General features: G+C 36.5%; 1 protein-coding gene across 4 annotated transcripts in view; it reads left to right on the plus strand.

The window, feature by feature from the left end:
- ENOX1 (ecto-NOX disulfide-thiol exchanger 1) overlaps positions 1-19,924 on the plus strand; it is a 303,768-nt gene that overhangs the window by 67,459 nt on the left and 216,385 nt on the right. For all 4 annotated transcript variants that reach the window (XM_072410174.1, XM_072410197.1, XM_072410189.1 and 1 more), the window contains exon 2: positions 5,359-5,438. The gene's annotated coding sequence lies outside the window, so the exon portion shown is untranslated. The remainder of the gene's footprint in view (positions 1-5,358; positions 5,439-19,924) is intronic.

Consider the following 19,924-nt stretch of genomic DNA (forward strand, 5'->3'; position numbering starts at 1 on the left):
GTGTCAGTGCCAGGGGAATGTCAGGCTGCATGCGTGTCAGTGCCAGGGGAATGTCAGGCTGCATGCGTGTCAGTGCCAGGGGAATGTCAGGCTGCGTGCACGTCAGTGCCAGGGGAATGTCAGGCTGCGTGCATGTCGGTGCCAGTGGAATGTCAGTGCCAGGGAAATGTCAGGTTGCTCCCTTCTTCTCCTTTTTTCTGTCCTCTGGCAGGAGGTGAAGTCTTTTGTATTCACTTACATTGTGCTGGCCACAAAACCCAGGCCATATGGTACTTAACCTGATTGGTTTACATTTTGGATGGAGTATGGAAAGGGTTAATGGGTGTTGGGTTACTGATAATACCCCATTGTTTGACCTCTCACTTCCTGTCCTGGTGACAGAGCTGTGCTTCTCTTAGTTTACTATCAGTGGTATAATGGCCACCCTGGGGGTTCTGTTACTCTATTGTTAGCAGTGAATGTGGTCAGAGGAAACGTTTCACCACGCTGCTGGCCATATACATACCACTCCTTTACATGGGCACCTTGCACAGATAATATTCCTAAATGGACGTCATTCAGTTGCTAAAGTAACGCGTATTATAATATATAATATTTACATTGCCTTTTTTTCTTACAAAAATACTTTATTTCTATTATTTATTAGGAGCTGCTGAACTCTGTGTCTGGTCAATCACTTGGTAAATAATCACGAGTAACTATCGTGACAATGCACACAGAGAATTGTAAGCTGGGATGGAGTGTTGTCACCTAACAGCAGTGTGAGCCTGAACCAGGACTGTAATAGTAGGATTACCAGATCTTTCCATTATAGTAGTTTGAGAAAAAAAACTGTAAATGTTAAGGATTTTCATGTGATTGGGATTAAATATTCTTGAAGTAGGTCTCTGAGATTTATGTGAAGCAGCAGTTTTGCTCTGTCTTTCTTCGTTTGCAGAAATAGTATGTTGTGTGATTATACTTATTCTGTACAGTTAAACAAAGTATTCTACTTTTCTGTATTTCTGTGTATATCCCAGCATGAAGCTTCTCATGTCAGCCTTCAATGGCCTGTTTCAGCCATCTACCAGCCGATCTGACATCTGGGCCTTGTATGGTCCCCTGTATATCTGTGTATGCCATACACTTTGACTATCTCCTTCCTGCTATGACAAGCACCCAAGGTGCCAATAAGTGCTTCTGCCCTGAAGGCCATGCTAAGCCATAAGCCAAGAAGATCATTTCAGAAAACCTTATTGACTTAGCCTTTTCAGAGGAGATCTACAGTAGATCAGGTAGAGGAAGCTTTACCTTTAACAGGGATTTCTCCAAAACTGAACTGAGAAGGACAAAAAATTGTGATTACTGACCCCCCCATGTTGTTGCATAGCTGTCATGACATCAATACTTGAATCTGTAGTCTGCAACAAATATGCAGATAGTGAGTTCTATATTTCCAACAACAAATCTGTTCTGTTCAAACTGAATTAAAAAAAATTAAAAAGGACCAGCAACAAAAGATAGCTTTTGTCAAATCATTTTTATCTTTGGTATTGTGTATTCTGTATAATAGATGGCTTGCCTTTAAAAGAGCTGTATGGGGGAAAAAAGCAAAAATAGAAAATGTTTTGAGGAAGCATTAAAATACATCAGAAGTTATTAAATATTTACAGGTGCATTCTGATGTGCGCACAAGGGAAGGTAGAACATATTGAATGATGGTTTTCATTCCCTGCAACAGATATGAAACTTGATGTAATACAGCAGCCATGGCAAGGAAATCATGTGTGAGTCCGGTAATATTTCTGTCCTTTACAACATCTATGACTAGCTCATTTGTTTTGGCACATTTACATTTTTCCTCCCTTTTTTTTTTTTAATTTAGTTTTTATTAGGAGAAAATTTAGGGGCCTACAATAAATGAAATGTAAACATTAATGCAAAGACATAACATTCTTCCACATCAAAAAAAGTGCCAGGGAACTTTGATTACCAAATAAACGCAGCCATAAACACAAATATTAAAAAAGAGTGGAATCCGTTGCCTTTGCAGTTAGAAGTAAAATATATAATAAGAATGAAAAAGAAAAGTAAACAGACTGCAATTATTTATGAGCATGTTAAAGAATCTGTAGTGGTCCTGTCCCATTGAGAACTTCCCCAGTGTTTATATAAAGTTTTACTGGGTTATACATAAACTGGGGACGGAAGAAGCCGTGCCAGTCAGTATTCAGTGCCATTCATGTAAGGGTTTTATCACATCACCAGAATGATCTTCTTTTGTGATATGCTCTTAACATTTTAAATTAGGTAATAGAGCTAGTCACCGACTGTCCCCCACAGGAGCTTACAATCTAATCTCCATTCAACAGTCCTAGTCTAATGCCACTAACGTAGTCTATGGCCAGTTTAGGGGAAAACAAATGAACCTATCGGTAGTGAAGTGCCCGCAGGAAACCAACACACACACACAAACCCAACTATATGTTAGAGTGGATCCTTGTCCAGGCTGTACTGATGTGCACCTAGACTGTAGTCTGTTGTCAGGTCTTTTGATCACAGGACTGGTTGAGCTGAATTGCAAATCCTTTGGTAGATAATTTAGTTTTAAATGAACAAGCATGGAAACAGAATAGCAGGCCCCATAAAGTCCACCTAAAGGTGACAGTCTATACAAGTGCTTGTGCTTGATCCATTAGTGTCATGGGAAATCTGATCAACCATGGTAAGGTGCGAAGGGGCAAATCTAGCTCAAGTCCCCTAAAAGCTTGTTCAGTAATGTGTCAGAAAGTGTCCCACGTTTTTAGGGACCTTTAAGATTGTGCGAAAAAAGAACAGAGGTGCCTGATATTTATGGTAATTACCACCAATATTTTTGCTTTACGACTCGTATATTTCATAAACACCCATTTAAATGATACTGATACAAATATGTGTTTTTATTATGTTTAATTATATACAAGCACTCTAGTTTGTATGTGTAGTATCACATAAGGTGGTTAAATCCAAACTACAGGCAAGCATAGTGATGCGTTCAACTGTTTTTAAGCCAGGTAGGAAGACATAGGCAGGTGGCAGTCTCTGTATTGTTACCCCATTCTTCAGTAAGCACCCAACAACAGCTCAGGGGTTACTAAAAAAAATTCCGGGTGGTGTGCCTGGTTAAAAGGGTCTGGGGAGACCACTGTAGTGAATGTAAAAATTCCATGCAAACTGTGTTCAGCCACTTTGTGCTTTACACACCTCTGCCACGCTACATAGCCAGAATGGTGGTACCAATATTATTTTTTTCAGCTTTGCATCTTCGATATCCTCCAGCACCCTCCTATTTGCTGAATCCGCTATGTGCAATACTCCTTTCCTAAGTTACACCTCCTCTTAGCTACCAGTTCCTTAAAAAATGGTAAATCGAAAACAGTACAAAAGAGACCTTATGGATATTAGGAGTTCATATTCTCCTAATCTAGGATAGATTTGAAGCAGTTGTAAAGGCATTATTTGTAAAGAAATTAGATTTTTTTAAAATAAAAATATAACTTACGTTAGAGCTGTTTTTCTGCTAGAAGTTGAATTCATTTTATTATTGCTAATATCATAATTGTGACCTAGATAATATAACTGCAAATTCTAATCATACAATGCGTTTGTAAAATATTAAAGCTGTGTTCATAGCTACTATAGAAATGTGACATTGCTTTAATCATTGGTATACTTGAGGAGACACTAGGCCCTTATTTACTAGGAAGTAAAACCCCTAACTTGGTTGAGCATTATATGGCTATTAGAAGTTCTGTTGTTTTTCTTTCCACAAAAAAGCCAGCGTCATTGCATTAGGTTCCAAATATAGGTCATTGCGTGTCTTATGTATTTTTTTTAGTACTGAAATGAACACAAAATGTTCAGATCTTCCTAATACTTTCTTGAATTATATAATAACTATAATGCCTTTTTCTAGATGCAAGGGGATTTATAAAGTTGTGTAAAGCCATCATCATTATGATGCTGATTAGGTGAGCAGCAAGCTAACCTTGAAAAATCTGTGCAGGGAGTTCATTTATGTAAAATGATTCACTGTCACATGGCTGCTGACAATATTATTGATGTTCTGCTTTTGTACATAAAAGTGAGGCACCTCGTGCACCTTTGCACCCTCACGCCAATGATAAAACGAAGATGAAGACATGGTTGTCCATAAAAGAAATGCTGGAGGGGGTCACCTTGTGAATACATCTGCTCTGGGATGTGCTATTAAAATGCATTGATTTTCCCATTCACTGTCTTATAATAATTATCGTTTTTAATGTTGCTCCTGTCAGTGAAGTGATTTGTTTTACACCCTGTGCACCATGCACCTATTTTATACTGCAATAAACGATACAGCCCTGTTATACATTACTAGTCTGATAAGATAGATTCCCGTACAATTCAAAAGATGTTGCAGCATTCATTGAGCCCTATTATTGCCCAGTGTACCACACAAACTGTACAGTTCCAGATTATCTTGTATTATTCTTACATATAGTATTACAAAGATGCAACATTTTAAGTATAAAATTTGGAGAAAATACATTTTAGTGTTTTATGCTCTTAAAGAATTTGTTTTTCTAATGACGCACAATACAACAGCTTTACTTTAATCTACCATATACCCCCAGCAACTACTTTCCTTTTACTCGCTCATAGATCACTTTATTCAGCGAGACAAAGCCCAGCATGAGCAAAGCCCAAATTTACTTTATATCCCGCTACAGATAGCAGCCAGCAGCATACAAATAGGAGACTTCAATAGCGATTGGCAGGGAAAATCCAACCCATCGCTCTTCCCCCAATAAGACTTGGTTAGTGAAGACTTGATTAGAGCATTAAGCTGTTTACAAATTGCTGCTTAGGGTAGGCAAACGTTCACTAAGCACCTTTTGCAAAGTGTTGTATATTGTGTATAACATCTTCCTATATTTAAAGTAGAAAATATGTGCTAAAGTACATCCGCTATGCCATACATTTGCTGATTGTTCCATGCAGTCATGTGCAGATCCTTAATGATATGTGTATCACAATTGTATGTGATTTTTTTGTCTATAGCTGTAACAGTTTGTTCATGCTTGGGATGGGAGTATAGTTTAATTTTGTCTGTATCCCCTTTAGGGACATCTCTCACCTTGTGATCCAGAAATAGAGGTCAGCTGAACAGAATTTGAGGGCAAAAATTAAAATGTGCAATGTCACCATTTTCTGTCTATTAAATTCAGTTATTTTGTGCTATTCCTTCAATGTTCAATATTTTATATGTGTCCCATTCTGCATAAATTAACTTTTTGTTTAAGACTCTGCGATGTGCTATTTCCTTACAGACAAATAATCTGTTGTTGTTATCATCAGGTTTCCCGCTGTGTCCCAGATCTGTGTGAGAAGAAGCATAACAACAGTTGTCTACTGCAAAACAAGACATACTTGAAAAGGTAACTTCTGCTTCATAATGATGTATAATAATACATTCTCCGCTCTAGTGTAATATTGATAATGTCCTCAAGAACGTTTTGTGTTTGGTCACATAAGGCTTTATTACAACATGTGATCCTCCCAGACTATCTGTGGCACATAAACTTATTCTCTGACAGAATCTAGGGTGTTGTTATGCAAATCTTATTTTTATTTCAACATTATTAAACATTAATCAGTTTGCAGATCTTTGTTTGGAGTTTTGCTTCTTGCAGAGTTTGTATACCAAAATCAGGAATGGGAATTTGTACGAATCTGAATCTCCACTCCTAAAATTATAATGGTGTAGCCTTACCTCCCAGGAATAGCTGTGTGTTCTGTATATCTAAGCTTTATATATAAGCTATATATAAGCTTTCTCTCCCTTTTAGAGCGGAAGCATCTGCATCATTATATGCAGGTCAAAAATAGAAATTGTGAGCTTTTTTCTGTACCTGCAAATCCTAGTATACTAATAAATCAGCTCTAATCTGAAAATTATAATCAGATATGAATATGCTTGATATTGGCTTAGGCAGGACATTAATTCATTCCTGCATGTCATTACAAATACAACATGATCATTCCACTGCTGGATTTCTGCAGCCAATATATTACATACACATCAGAGAGTAGTATTATGATGAAATTTTACCATCAAATATAGATCTAATAATTTAACTATAAAACCCCTCACATAATGAACATATAATCATTTTTTTGGCAGAATTCAAATCCCCTATCTTAGCTATATGTCTAATGTAAATTGATGGCAAAGGAACATCAATTTAGTTGATGTACTAAAATTCATGTGAAGAAGGGGAGTTCTGGATGACTGGCTGTTACTGATTTGGGTCTATTTGGGTCTATTTGGGTTCCCACCTGTTAATAGTTTACTGAACATTAAAAACTTCTTTAATGAGCCGGAGTTCTTTTGAAAAAAAGTGAAGTTCTTCTCCCTTCGTACATTTAACTTGTTTCAGTGATACAGTGGACATTCAAAAATCCAGCAACCTTCGGACCTGAGGTGTGCCAGATTTTCGAAAATTCTGTATCTTTGAAAGTTATACTTACCTCCACACACCGGCCAGCCTTTGTCTCTCAGCACCCGCGGACATTTTTTTTCTTCTTTTTTTTTCTTTACAAATGGATTATCAAGTTATACTTCACAATACAGTTGTATGTACCATGCCCAGAACGGCCATGAATGCAGCCTTTCTTGGTAGTTTTGAATTTAGATTTTTTTTTTTAGTATGTTTTATGTAGCTCTAAAACAAAATATATTTTATTTAAATCAGAACACGTGTACATGGTTAGTTTCCCCTTGAATATTAATGCAGATTGATAGCTGTGTTGTTACTAAAACTGGAAAACATCTTTGCATAAAAATCACATTATATTTAATATTAAAATGCTGTTCTAAAATACTCTGTGTTGTCTGCATAATATTTCTGTTTTTGCTGTTAATATTCTGAAATTCTGTGATGGTTTCTAACCTATTCCCCAATTACCAGAATTTTGTAAATAAAAATATAATTTTTTTTCCAATTTTTTGCAGCTCTAAACATTTTGGTTATTGGAATATCAATAATATTTCCATCTGTAGGTTCATATACCTTTTTTTTTTAACATGGTAATAGGCAGTGGACCTGGGGAGGCACAAATAACTGCAGAGCCTGTTGGATTTTTGAAAATTCAGTTGACCTCCTTCTTCCAGCTAACCAAAATAATAAACTTCTGTAAGAATAGCAGTGGTTCACCAGCTAAATGAGACCTAAATAAGTCTCAAAGACATCCTTAGGTTCCCTAAAAATAATATTTTCAACAATGGAAAACTTGGCAAGACAATAATGACTATGACCGTTATTCATTGCAAATAAGTGCTTATTGTTTTTTGTAAATATATAGCTTGGAGAGTATAGCAACTGCTACTGGGAGATGGAACAAGAGGTTAAAGATGTATTTATGCATGGGAACAAGGCAGGAGTTAGAGTTCTTTAACACCCAGACATTTTTTAACTCACCCTGGTGTCCTGTGTGTTAAAAAGCCTATTCACTTTGAATTGACTGCAGTGTACTTTAAATGCTTTAATTGCCTTACTTCACATGACACAGCAAAGAATGTTGACATCTGTGCACTGTTGGCATATTACTATGCACTGCAGTGTGTTGTGCTAGTCTGTTGTGGTGCTTTTTCATGATAATTGGCATCACACTGCCCTGCAGTACACTTGTTGCAGTGCATTTGCATTAACAAAACGCACGAGGGTGAAAGGAGACACTTTAGTTGTTTATAGGGGGTAAAGGACTTTTAATGATTTTATTTATATAGGATGTAGAAGAGCCTGGTTAGCTGATCTTCACTGTGTGTTGAGGTTTTAAATCATTATGCATCTTGATTTACCTAGACATTTCAGCACTATGCCCATTAGGATTGGCTCAGAATTTAGTTGTTAGGGGACAATAAAAGGAGTCTGGACTTTGTAAATGCTACCAAGAAACAGAGGCATTTTAATGTGATGTATTTGAAATGTATACTTTTTAAAACTATACTTTCCATTTCATCTGGACTAGGTCAGATCATAGGTTAGTCATGCACCTAGGTCGGTACAAGCTAACAGTATATTAGGCAGAACACCTGGTTTGTTTTTTTTAGGTAATTGGTCAGGCCAATGTCAGGGTAGGTAGTCATGGGTAAAGAAACAGGACAATTAGCAAGGAGGCAAAATTAACATCCAGTGTACAGTTAAGGTTTAAGGCTAGTCGGGAAACAAGGTAACACAAATATCTAAAAGCAGTCACAGAGGAGCGAGCAAGTCAGATTACATCAGAGCTCATGGCACCAGATACTACTGGAGACACTCCAGCCATATTGTAGGCACTGGCTTCTAGGTTTATCTGTTCTATCTCATATTATTTGGTGCTCTTGCACAAATGTAGGGTGAGATTGGAGCATGTGTGCCTTACATCATTACAGATAGTATTTAAAAGCAATGACAAATATGGGTCCATGGATTCATATAGTGTAGAACCCTCCACTTGATCAACATTTGTGTTTGCTCTAATTTCACATTTTAGTATACAGTAGCCATTATTTTAGATACAACAAAGTATATTTTAGATAAATAAAAAATGCAGTCCAATACAGCTGCATGTCGTTTTCCGCTGATGTTTGTTTGGCCAACCTGCGTCTTTGTTGCTAATAGCACTATATCATTTTTCATGCTTTGTAAAGTCTGTTTACCCAAACAAAGGAAGCTTATCTTTTCAAAAGATAACAATGACAGACTTCCTATGGTTTCTTTTTTTTATTACTATTTTCTGGTGGCATTAAATCAAAATAAAAAATCCTTAAGAATAAATGGATCAAAGTAGCAAAATTATATATCTGCTTGTTCTTCATATGGTTCATTGGACCGTTGAAAACTGCTCATAGATTCACACATAGAATCTGTAACATACATTTACCCTTTTCCTAAAACATTGTCAGGATTTGTTTTAGAAACTATGAAGCTTAAAAGTAATATTTTACATCTTTGCTTGGAGACAATTTGGTAATGTAAGAACATAATTTTTCAGAGAATCCACTGTGACAGTACGTATTTACTATCTCGCTGTTAAATGCTGTTATGGGAATTAATGATGTTTGTTTGAGAACAGCTTGTCCAATGGAATGTTTGTAAAATGGAGACCGTTTTCCCATAGGCTCTGTCAATACACACTGTAGGAATTACTGCTTAACCAGAGCTCATTTAAAACACAAATATAGCAATAATTGCTTACTTGCTCTTGTTTATGAGGAGTGCAGAACATATTGTGAATGATCACAGAAAGCTAAAGACACAACAAATATGCTATATAGGCTTATAGGAGCTTTCACCATTTATAAACTCTGAGCACAAAAACTTTTATCTCAATACATTTTTCAATAGCCTCAAAGGTATAAATATTATTTGTGTGCAGCATGTACCTTTGAAACCCCAAGTATTGCCTTATAATGCTTTGTGACATTATATCTGTGCTTCACATTGCCTTTGCATGGGGCTTCCTGCAGAAAAGTGCAAACCCTGCACATTGAGAGGTAGCTTCCAGTCTTTTTACATGTTACTATTGCACAGTTCAAACGCAAAGTACATTATTGAGATATATATGTTACTTTTTTTTACAAGTATATTTACAGATATATTATCCATATTTGTCTATATTTACATTAATTGCTTTTAAAGCCATTTGTAATTTGGTGATTTAATAATTACCCTGGCATTGCATTGACCAACCCTGGTCCTTTAGCTTATTATCGACTTATTTTTTTATATTCATTTGGGATTTTTTCATTGTATTTAGCAAAGGGGCATGTGAAATAACTTATACACTTAAGGTCCTCTGTACCGTTCTCATATTATTTACTGTAGGACCAGATTTCTCTCTGCACATTTCTCAAACTCTAATTTGCTGCCAGGCCACCCGAGACTCCTTTGTAAATTTTCACTTGTTGAGCAAGGCCCTTTGTGACAAGACTCAGGCCTGGTGATTGGCCTGTTAGACATCAAACTCCCAATTATTGGAAACCAGTGGGCTTTTCTTGTTCCCTATTGACAGATCAAGAACATAGTACAGTTTGGGAAGTTAATATGGCTTAGAGCTCCATTTATTAAACAGGACTATATCCTCGCTGTGGCCATACAATGGTGTGTGGGTGTAGAAACAGCTGGATGGATTTTCCAGTCACATGACCTGTCAAACTATTGTCACCAGTTTTCAACCACCAATATGATCTTTCTTCTAAGATAACCCTGGCATACCACAATCTCAAATAGCAATATTTGCTCTCTGGTAAAAAAAAACTGCCCCTTTGCAGGGTTGGTTATGCACTGCACCTCAATTAATGTGCAATATGCAATGTCTGATATTCTTGCATAGAAAGCAGTGTCTGATGTTTTTTAACTGTTTGCATTGTTACGTGGCAAAATTGTTTCCATTTCTGTCCATTTTCATTCACTGCTCAATTCAGTTTAATGAAACTAATGGCAAATAGTTAGCAGAACTCAACGTTGGTGAATGTAACTAATTTTCAGATTATTCAGAATATAAAATCATTCACTTAAGCTCCTTTACCTAAATAGGTTTACAGTCTAATGTTCATTTCACAATCAGACACATATTTTTTTAGTTCTCTATAGAATGTCTAGAGAAAACTTAGTTGCAGAGAGTTGACTGGTGCTAATTGAACTCGGAGTCACAGCTCAGCAAAGCCATTTTTCTAACCACTAGCCACCATGCAGGTCCAGTCACATTTTAAAGACCTATAAATGATAATCATACAGTACAGGTTTTGAGGATTTGTGCTATTTTTATTCTGACAGTTTTGTAAAAACATAAAGCGCTCTTCACCATTAGCAGCAGATGAGTGGGGTTTGCTGTTAAACATGTTGTTGAAGAAAGCTTTAAGGAGAAACGTGAGAGACAAATGTTGGAAATCATGCTGTTAGGTGGCCTAGATGATCAACCTGCTGCTGAATAGAAGTCAGAAGTGGATCATCCTTTTATACATGTGAACATGAGGAAGCAACAGGATAGAAAAGAAATGTGTATCTAAGGAAAGGAATTGGTTAATATTGTAATCCCCTAGATTCTTGTTTTCTGATGGAATAAAGCATAATCCTCTATAATCCTTTTAGAAAGAAGGGAATTTCTTTGCAATCTACAATAATTTAATATGATAAATTGTACCCAGATTGCTCATGTAAAGTAAAAATAAAGCGGTAACAATTGGTCATCATTATTATTTTAGTGGTAAAGCTAATACTGGAAGTTCTTATCGTATTTATATTGAAAGTTTGTAAGAAAAATAAAGATTGCTTGTGTTTTTGTTTAATAAAATCACATTTGTTGTTCATCCTGGTGTTCTTTATGTACTTGTTTGGTAAGGACCTGTACAAATGTTCTTGTTTAGTAATATGAGGCAGCCATGTTTTTCTAAGTCTATTAAAAAAAAGACAAATCAGTTGGTGAGATTCTTTTATGATCCAGGAAACATTACAGCTGTGGTAAAGTCAGAAGTTCTCCTATGTTTACATTCTCCATTGTGTGTTAAAGAGCAATTTCAGTTACTATATTGGGCTGAACTGGAATTCAGCAAGTATCATACAGGTCTTTGCTATTAGTTTGACATGAGGTATTCAGAGACCAGTTTGGATGCTATTGGTAGCTGTGGGAAACTTTTTTTGTGTGGCATCTATTGGGATTTTTTCAGGCAGAATGTGCTGGGTGTGTTTGGGAGTTCTCCTCATCACAAACAGGGGGTTTGTAGATTATCAACCAGGGGTGGATTTGTTCCACAATGTTGGGGTGAAGAACTGAGCAAGTAGAATGTACTACTATAGATTTTTTGTTTTTTTTTTTAAAAACTTTTATGTAGTTTTTACCTTTTATTGTTTCAGATCCACATACACTTCAAGGTGGGACTAAGCTTGTTGTCAAATGATTTTCTGTACATTTATTGTCTTATTGTACATTGTGTTGTTATTTATTGTCCTCTCCTGAGTTTATAGAGATCAGGAATAGGAATACTTGGCTAGTATTATCACATGGATAGCTTGTGTTCCCAGATATTTATGCTTCTTGCAACTTAGTTAGTGAGCTGGCCTGTTGCACTAAATAAATGTCTGCATGTATAATAGAGTTTCCTTTATAAATAATAAGGCTTGGTTTTCAATTCTGGCTGGAGTGTACTATAAACAATGAAGTCAGATTTGTTAGTTTCTATGTTTGAAGAATGTAACCTGCATAATCTGAAGTTATTATTGTTCTGAGTGTTTACTGGGTATTAAAGCGTTTACTTGTGTTTGCATACAAGCCTATTGATGTATTGTATTTTTAAGTTTCACGTTTGTTCTTTTAAATTATGTCATCCCATCGGTACAAAATGCCAATGGGTCTTATTATGCCTGTCTAATTAGCTTTTTTCTATTAAAGTATCTCGCTAAAGCAGCTTTGCTTGCAGCCTCCTTGCTTTGTAGTGCCGCTGATTCATGTTTGTCCCTTAAGACCATTCATCTAAGATGAAACATTTTCTCCTAAAATGTTACCACTTTGTAGCAAGCTTGGATTTGGAGTGGTAGAAAGGGGAAATGGATGAACCTGTCAGGAAAAATAGTCAGTTGAACGTGAGCCATCTTGTTCTCATTGTTCACAATAGAACAATTCTCCGTAAAAGTGAATCTATAAGTCATAGTTATCTGAATTTGTGCTGCAGCAGGGCTGGTATGGGATGTCTTCTGTAACATTACCTGCTTTACAATGTATCAGTATCAAGGAGACCTATAAAGCTGTTTTCTCCCTCATCAAATGCATTATATTATTAGAGAATAATGGCTGTCTGTTGCATGCCGGGATCCATGTAAAATGATTCCAGTAGCACATTGTGTATTTGCCAATTCCTGCTGTTTGGAAAGCTCAGTCCTAGCCTGTTCCCTTGAATTTCCCCAATACATTTATAAAACTGGAGATTATGGTAGATTTGTAGTAAACAGCATATCTAGGAGTTTGTGGAGTTCTTCATCACAAACATTTGCTAATTTGCTTTATAGTCATCGCAGATCTGCAGTTTCAACATTCATCATCACATCATTGTTGATAGATTTGTTTGGCTATTATCCATATTTTAGCACTGTAATTAGATTGGGTGGAATGTGAAGACTGATCTTTCTAACCTTCCATTTAACTGCCAGTTGTCATTTCAAATCTATCCGGCTATGGGGACACATGTTCTAGGATGGGAATTGGATTCACTTTTGTGTAGAGCTTCTCTAATTTTCCTGTTGCATGTCCAGGACAGGAAGTGAGGGGAAATCTATCAAGCTTCAACACAACAGCATTTAATAATCTAATAGGGGTTTCACTTTTCATTTATATTTGTACAAGAGAGAGAAACTATCAGTGGCAACCTCTGTAACTAATATTGGGCAGGTTTACAATCATTTTTATGAAAGGGCCTCTTTGTGCCACTGACTCATTAATAGATGCTGTTTTCTATGAATTATTTTTCCCACCGCTTACCGCAGGCCCTATTAAGCTCTTCTTCTTGGGTGTAAATAGATCTACTTCATCAAGGTGAAAATTTTATTATGGGTCTAACTATAAAGCCATGAATCGGACATTCATAGACACATTCTCTGGTGAAGAATCAATTACTTCTATAGAAACACATGGACCTGGAAGATTCTCTACGAAAATATATCAGTACATATTTGATTCACTTCTTTAAAGGTAGAACCCTATGTATTGCAAGTCTTTTTTTGTCTGTTACTAGATATATAATTTTCTTTCACAGATTGCAGTATAAGCAGAATGTTCAAAAGAAACATCTTACACCTCTACATTGTTACATTTTTTTAAGTAGCTCACACAATGCCACGTTAGAGCTTATTTCTGGAGGTCTTGGTGTAGTTTCCTTGACCTTCTCATTTTCTGTACAATAAGATGTTATTTTTTTACAGAGTATGGGAACAATCCTTTTGAAAAGCGTATTTTTATGTATAAGTGATCCTTAAGCACAAAATGAAAATGTACCCAGTGAATTGATTTATTGATATTGCTTTGGTATGTTTTCTAAAAAGACCTAATATTTGTAAGAAAATACATTATAGAATGTGGACGCAGGAAATTATCCATTTTCCCTTGGGATCGGTAAGTCCTTTTTCCCTGTGAGAGCAAAATTGTGAACTTCTATGTAATAATTTATGCTTTTCTGATTTTTATGATCATATTTAAAAGATTATTTATGATCAGCTGAAGGTTTAGGATTCTTAGGATGCAAAAGATAGATTTGCTTACCAGAAACGGAGCTGGATGTTTTGCACATAGGATAATAATGTGAAACATTGGGCCCGATTTTATTAAAGTTCCCCAAAACTGCAGAAAATAGACTATCATGGAAGAAACTGGGTGATCCAGCAAACCTGAATAGATCTAGACAAGGATTGAAAACATTTTGCCAGCAAAAGACTTTTATGAAATCCATTCCAGGTTTGCTGATTCACCCAAGTTCACTGATGAAAGTGAGGATACACTCCAGCCCTGGAGAGCTTTAATAAATGAGGCCCAGTTTGTGAAAATGGCAGCACTATAGCTACACATTTTTACTTGAAAAAAAATGTTAGTTTTCTTTAATTTTTTTTTTTATTTTGTTAATGTTTAGCAAATTAGGAAAAAAAAAACATAAATCACATGCCCCCTATAAAGAAAATACATTTCTCTTGAGATTTGGAGCTATGATATATTGGTAGTGCTGCTAATTGTAACACAATGCCAGTGGCAGTCTTACCTAATGAACATAGTTCCCTTACTGGCCAAAATGCTGCAGAACCTTGTCTGCCAGTGTACGGACAATGGACCTGATTTATAAAGCGCTCCAAAGCTGCGGAGGATACAAATCAGTGAACCTTGGTAATCCAGTAAACCCAGAATGGGTTTCTTTAAAGTCATTTGCTATTGGCTAGCAAATGTTTTGAATCCTGGACCAGATCCATTCCAGGTTTGCTGGATCACCCAGCTTCACTGATGGAAGTTTATCCTTTTCAGCCTTGTAGAGGTTTCATAAATCGGGCCCAATGATGGAGTAATATATTGCAGGAAGAGAGCAAATCCATGACATGATATTTCTTGTTGTGTACCTAATGTGATCTGGCCCTTAATCTCTGCACTCCAGTTTTCTTCTCCAATTACTAGCAGCTTGTTATAGTTTTACTGGTTGAACATTTTTATTATTTAAATTCCTGTTTTTGCAGTAGATCTTTGCAGCTGTGAACCTGAGGTACTTTTTCCTTTAATTAACATTATATATGTATTGGTACACACTATGATGAGAAGTAATGCTCTGGACCTGTACACTGTATGCAGTTTATTTCATTACTTTGTTAAATTCCTAGTCAGGTTTAACATATTTGTAGTCTCTTTTTTAATATTTATTTTTTTTCTAGCCAACAGCTGTCTTCTCAGTGAGCAGAAACAATTCAATTAATAAAGACGGGTACTTTAGTGTGCTCTCGGCTAAACTGTAGCCCTGGGAACCTCTTTGGAAAGTCATATTTTACACCATTTATTGCCTTACTAATACATTCTTCCAGATGTGTTTGTGAAATGTTTTTATGGAAGAGATTCTGAGATGTTCTCCACAACCACAGGATGGAAAGAGCAGATGTGACGCCATGTTTAATGAGCACACATGTTTTTCCTCATGTGAATCTCGGTTTGTGGGATTGAAAACTCTGTAAACATTGGCAAATACATTACTGATAAAAATCAACATGAGTACTGCAAACCACATACATGTACTGCTGGCTGACAATATTTCTATAATCTTCTCTTATTGGTATGATTAAACTACCAGCCTCATAATGTTTAATCTTTTATTTCTTTCAACGTGCAAGAGACTTGCGTAAGCTATGTGTTATTATCCAAAAATAGATCATTAAGTCTTAGGATAAAGAAAAAAATAATTAAATTTTATTTAATCAAATTACGTTGCCAGCTCTGGACATTAATAATGCTGCAGTCATTGTGTAAAATTCATGTGATGTTGGGCAATCCGTTCCCTTCCAGGGTTTAATTATGATAGATACCTGTATTAATTATTAATGCAGCATCTCGAGTAAGAGAACTATTTTACTGTGAAATTTAAAATTGATAGCATGTTTAATGTAGTCATTTTGGTGTAAAATGTAGGGGGACTTTTTTTACATTTTATTTAATAAAGAATACAACCTTTTGTTAGGCCATGAATGTGTTAGACTGTATCGTGCCTCCATTAAGTGAATGTTCCATACAACCAAACAGGAATTTTCATTTATAGTAGGGATGCCCCTTGTTTACTGGATAAGGATGCCTACAGATTTATTTTTAAAACAGTAATTGCTCTTATTAAGCTTCTCCATTCATGAGATAAAATTGATATAGTAGAAATTGAGAACATGTGTAACTATTTAAAGTACATTTAATGTCTGCTGTGTGACGATGTGATACACAAACCAAACTTCTTTACCACCAATAAGTGAGCCAAATACTCATTAGGACAGCTCACGACCTGTGGCAGGAGCAAGCGATCCTGTGTGGCTACCAAGAGCTGACACCTTGCTGGCCATTTGCTCTGCAGTGGTTCATACCATTCTTAATATTTATGTACAGCAGCACCAGGTATCTGTCACCAGCAACATGCTCCTTTTTTTGGTGCTGATGCAAGGAGGGCAATTTTGAACAGGGCACAGTCTGACACTCTGTTCCTACTCAGAACTGTCTCATGTCAATGGTTCTCCTTCAGGCCCTTATTACTCTGTGGAGATGTGTTAGTGCACACTTTATTAGAACAGTCTAATCATTTAAATAGGCTAATATTAATATTAATAATATTAGTAATTATAATAACCTCCTCCACTATTCATTTCTGTCTGGATTTATATGTCTAAAAGCACATTGTTTTTCATGAAAATGTATTTTACAGTATAACATAATAGCATGAGTATAAAAAAGTTTGAAACACAAAATCAAAATAATAAAATAAAAATAAATATTATACTCATACTATTATAATATACTGTAAAATAAATTTAATGAAAGTCAATGTACTGCTTTTAGACATATAAATCCACTGTATTGCATTGAATACATTTATTTTGTAACGGATGCAATACAAAATAATTTGAAATTCCCAACACAACGGCTGCATGTACCGTCGTCACCGGGAACTCCCGGGTGACTCATCAGATGCAGAGGATGCGAGAGGACGGGCATTGTTAAGAAGAGTGCCGGCGGACCAGGTAACGTAGTCATTGTTTTCCATTGTTTTCCAGCGTCTTTTTTTTTATTTTTTTTTATTTTTTTTACCCCGAGTCACACGGGGGTTACCACTGGGGAGGTTAATAAACAGGGTTTATATAGCTCCAACAAATTACGCAGAGCTGCACATTACATAGGGTTTGCAAATGACAGACAGATACAGACAGTGACACAGGAGGACTTACAATCTAGGAGGTGGGGGAAGTAACACAATAGGAGGGGAGATATGTAGTGGTGCGAAGTAGTGAGGGTTTCAAAAGACAGAAGGGTAGGAAAAGTTTGAAAAAATGGGTTTTGAGTGCTCTTTTAAATGAGCAGAAAGTAGGAGCAAGCTGAATAGGACGAGAAAGACCATTCCAGAGAATTGGGGCAGTTCTAGAAAAGTCTTGGAGCCGTACATGTGATGGGGTTATGAGTGAGGAAGTCAAAAGTAGGTAATTGGAGGAACAAAAAGATTGGCTAGGGCAGTATTTCTCTATCGGGTCAGAAAGGTAAGTGGATCAAGAGCTGTGGAGGGATTTAAAGGCAAAGCACAGGAGCTTGAAATTGATTCTAAAATGAAATGGAAGCCAACAAGGAGATGCAGCAGAAGAGGAGCGGAGGGAAGGATGGATAAATCTGGCTGCAGCCTTCATAATAGATTGTAGAGGAGAGGGTCGGGTTAGTGGAATACCAGAGAGGAGGAGGTTACAGTAGTTCAGACAAGAGATGAGAGCATGTACAAGGAGTTTGGTGGTCTCAGGGGACAGGTAGGGGTGGATTTTGTAGATGTTGCCTAGATGAAAGTGACAGGACCTGGAAATGTTCTGAATATGGGGGGTAAATGAGAGGACAGAATCAAAGTGCGCCAGGACAAGGTGCCTGAGGGGAGGGACGAATAACAGTGTTGTTAACAGTTAGAAATATGTCAGGGGGAGATGCGGAATGTGGGGGGGGGGGAGACTACTTATAGCCCCAAAAAAGGTGTATTCAGCATTTTCATCATCAAATGTGACTGTGCTTTAACACACCTGCATAAAAAAGTTATGTTTGAGTGGGACCAAATCACACCAATGCATGTATGACAAGCACAATCCTGTGTCACAGAGATGCAAAGGGATGTATTTTGTCGGGATGTGTCACAACTTGAAAAAAGGTTGTGAGCTGCTGGTTTATGTATTTAGCAAATGAATTCAGCAGCAGCTTACATTCTTCAAGTGTGACTATTGTACATTAGGTAAACAGAGAACACTTTTTACCTTAGCAGTTACCATATTTCCTGGATATCATTAGCAGTCCATTGATTGATTTGACTTGTTACCACTTTAACAGGTGTTCTTTTTCTTCCTTTGCAAAAATACACAGTGTACTGTCATCAGAGAGAGCTATTGTGTTCTTGTCACATTAGATGGTGGAAACTGAATGGTGTCACATGCAGTACATTTTACATACAGAAGGGTTTAGACTGGTTTACCAAACTGTCAGGACACAAAATAAAACAATACAGATTGTTTACTGTAATCAATTATTTTTTTTTGTATTTTTCACAGTGTTACTGCAACAATACAGAATTTGTATGTGAACTACACTTCCTCTTTATCATGGGGTGAATGTGTACTATTATATCCCCCTTCTTTTGCTAAATGCACCTTGGGAAACTATCATAGTTATTTTTTATGCTTTTTTCCCCTGTTGTCATAGTCACTGCAAGTATTTTAACTTCACACTTTAAATTAAATTGTTAGTTTTATACATAAGTCACGTGGCACAAAACAACCTCTCGAACTTAGAAACTTTGTGGCTTTTTACCTACTTGCAAAAACTTACCTAGCTATGAAAAAACCCTCAACTATTTATTGTTTCCAGCATTTCACTGATCTTTTTCATTCTAATATTGTCACTATTATTGAAATATTTTTAAGTTTTCACAAAGGTGAAAAATAGTTCTCATGTTCCAAATGTTACCTTGATTACTACCATACTAGCTCAACAGCAAAAACATTGGAAGGTCAGCAGAGGCACTCTACAACTACTCAGCAACAAGCTGTACTGCTCTCTGTGTCCTGACATTTTTTTTCTTCTCATGGCCAGCATTCCATTTTTTCCACCTTTTTTCCACTGGCTCTTTTGTGGGATCGGACTATACACACAGGAATGAGCCAGGGGCACCCAAGGCCCTGTTTCCCATTAACTGTTTTTCCTACCAAGTCATCACAAATTGGTCCTTGCCAGAGTCATTTTGCTTGCCCATTTTTCCTTCTTGCAACAAATTCCATTTAAGGACTGGTTCTTCACTTGTTGTGTTAAGTCCTACTCTTTAAAAGTTGTCACTGTGATAAGATATCCAATAGATATCCAACTGACTTCACCTGCCAGTGGTTGTATCAGCTGTATGGGAACTGACCAAATGTTAGGTTAAAGTATGTTTTTCAGTTCTTCTCATCTCTTCTCTTAGACGTGGTTTGTGAATTGTTCGGCCGCCATGATCATTGGCCTATCACGAAATGGTGTAGGTGTTGTGGGAAATGGCGATGTTTATCTCTGCAGTATAGTAACCTTGTTAATTTAACCTACTTTATGAGTTGAGAAGGCAGAGGAACAAATACTTTATGTGTGTCAGACAGAATGACATGATAGCAGTGAAGGGTTGAACGCA

Source organism: Pyxicephalus adspersus, chromosome 1 (genome assembly GCF_032062135.1).
Source record: "Pyxicephalus adspersus chromosome 1, UCB_Pads_2.0, whole genome shotgun sequence".
Taxonomy (NCBI): domain Eukaryota; kingdom Metazoa; phylum Chordata; class Amphibia; order Anura; family Pyxicephalidae; genus Pyxicephalus; species Pyxicephalus adspersus.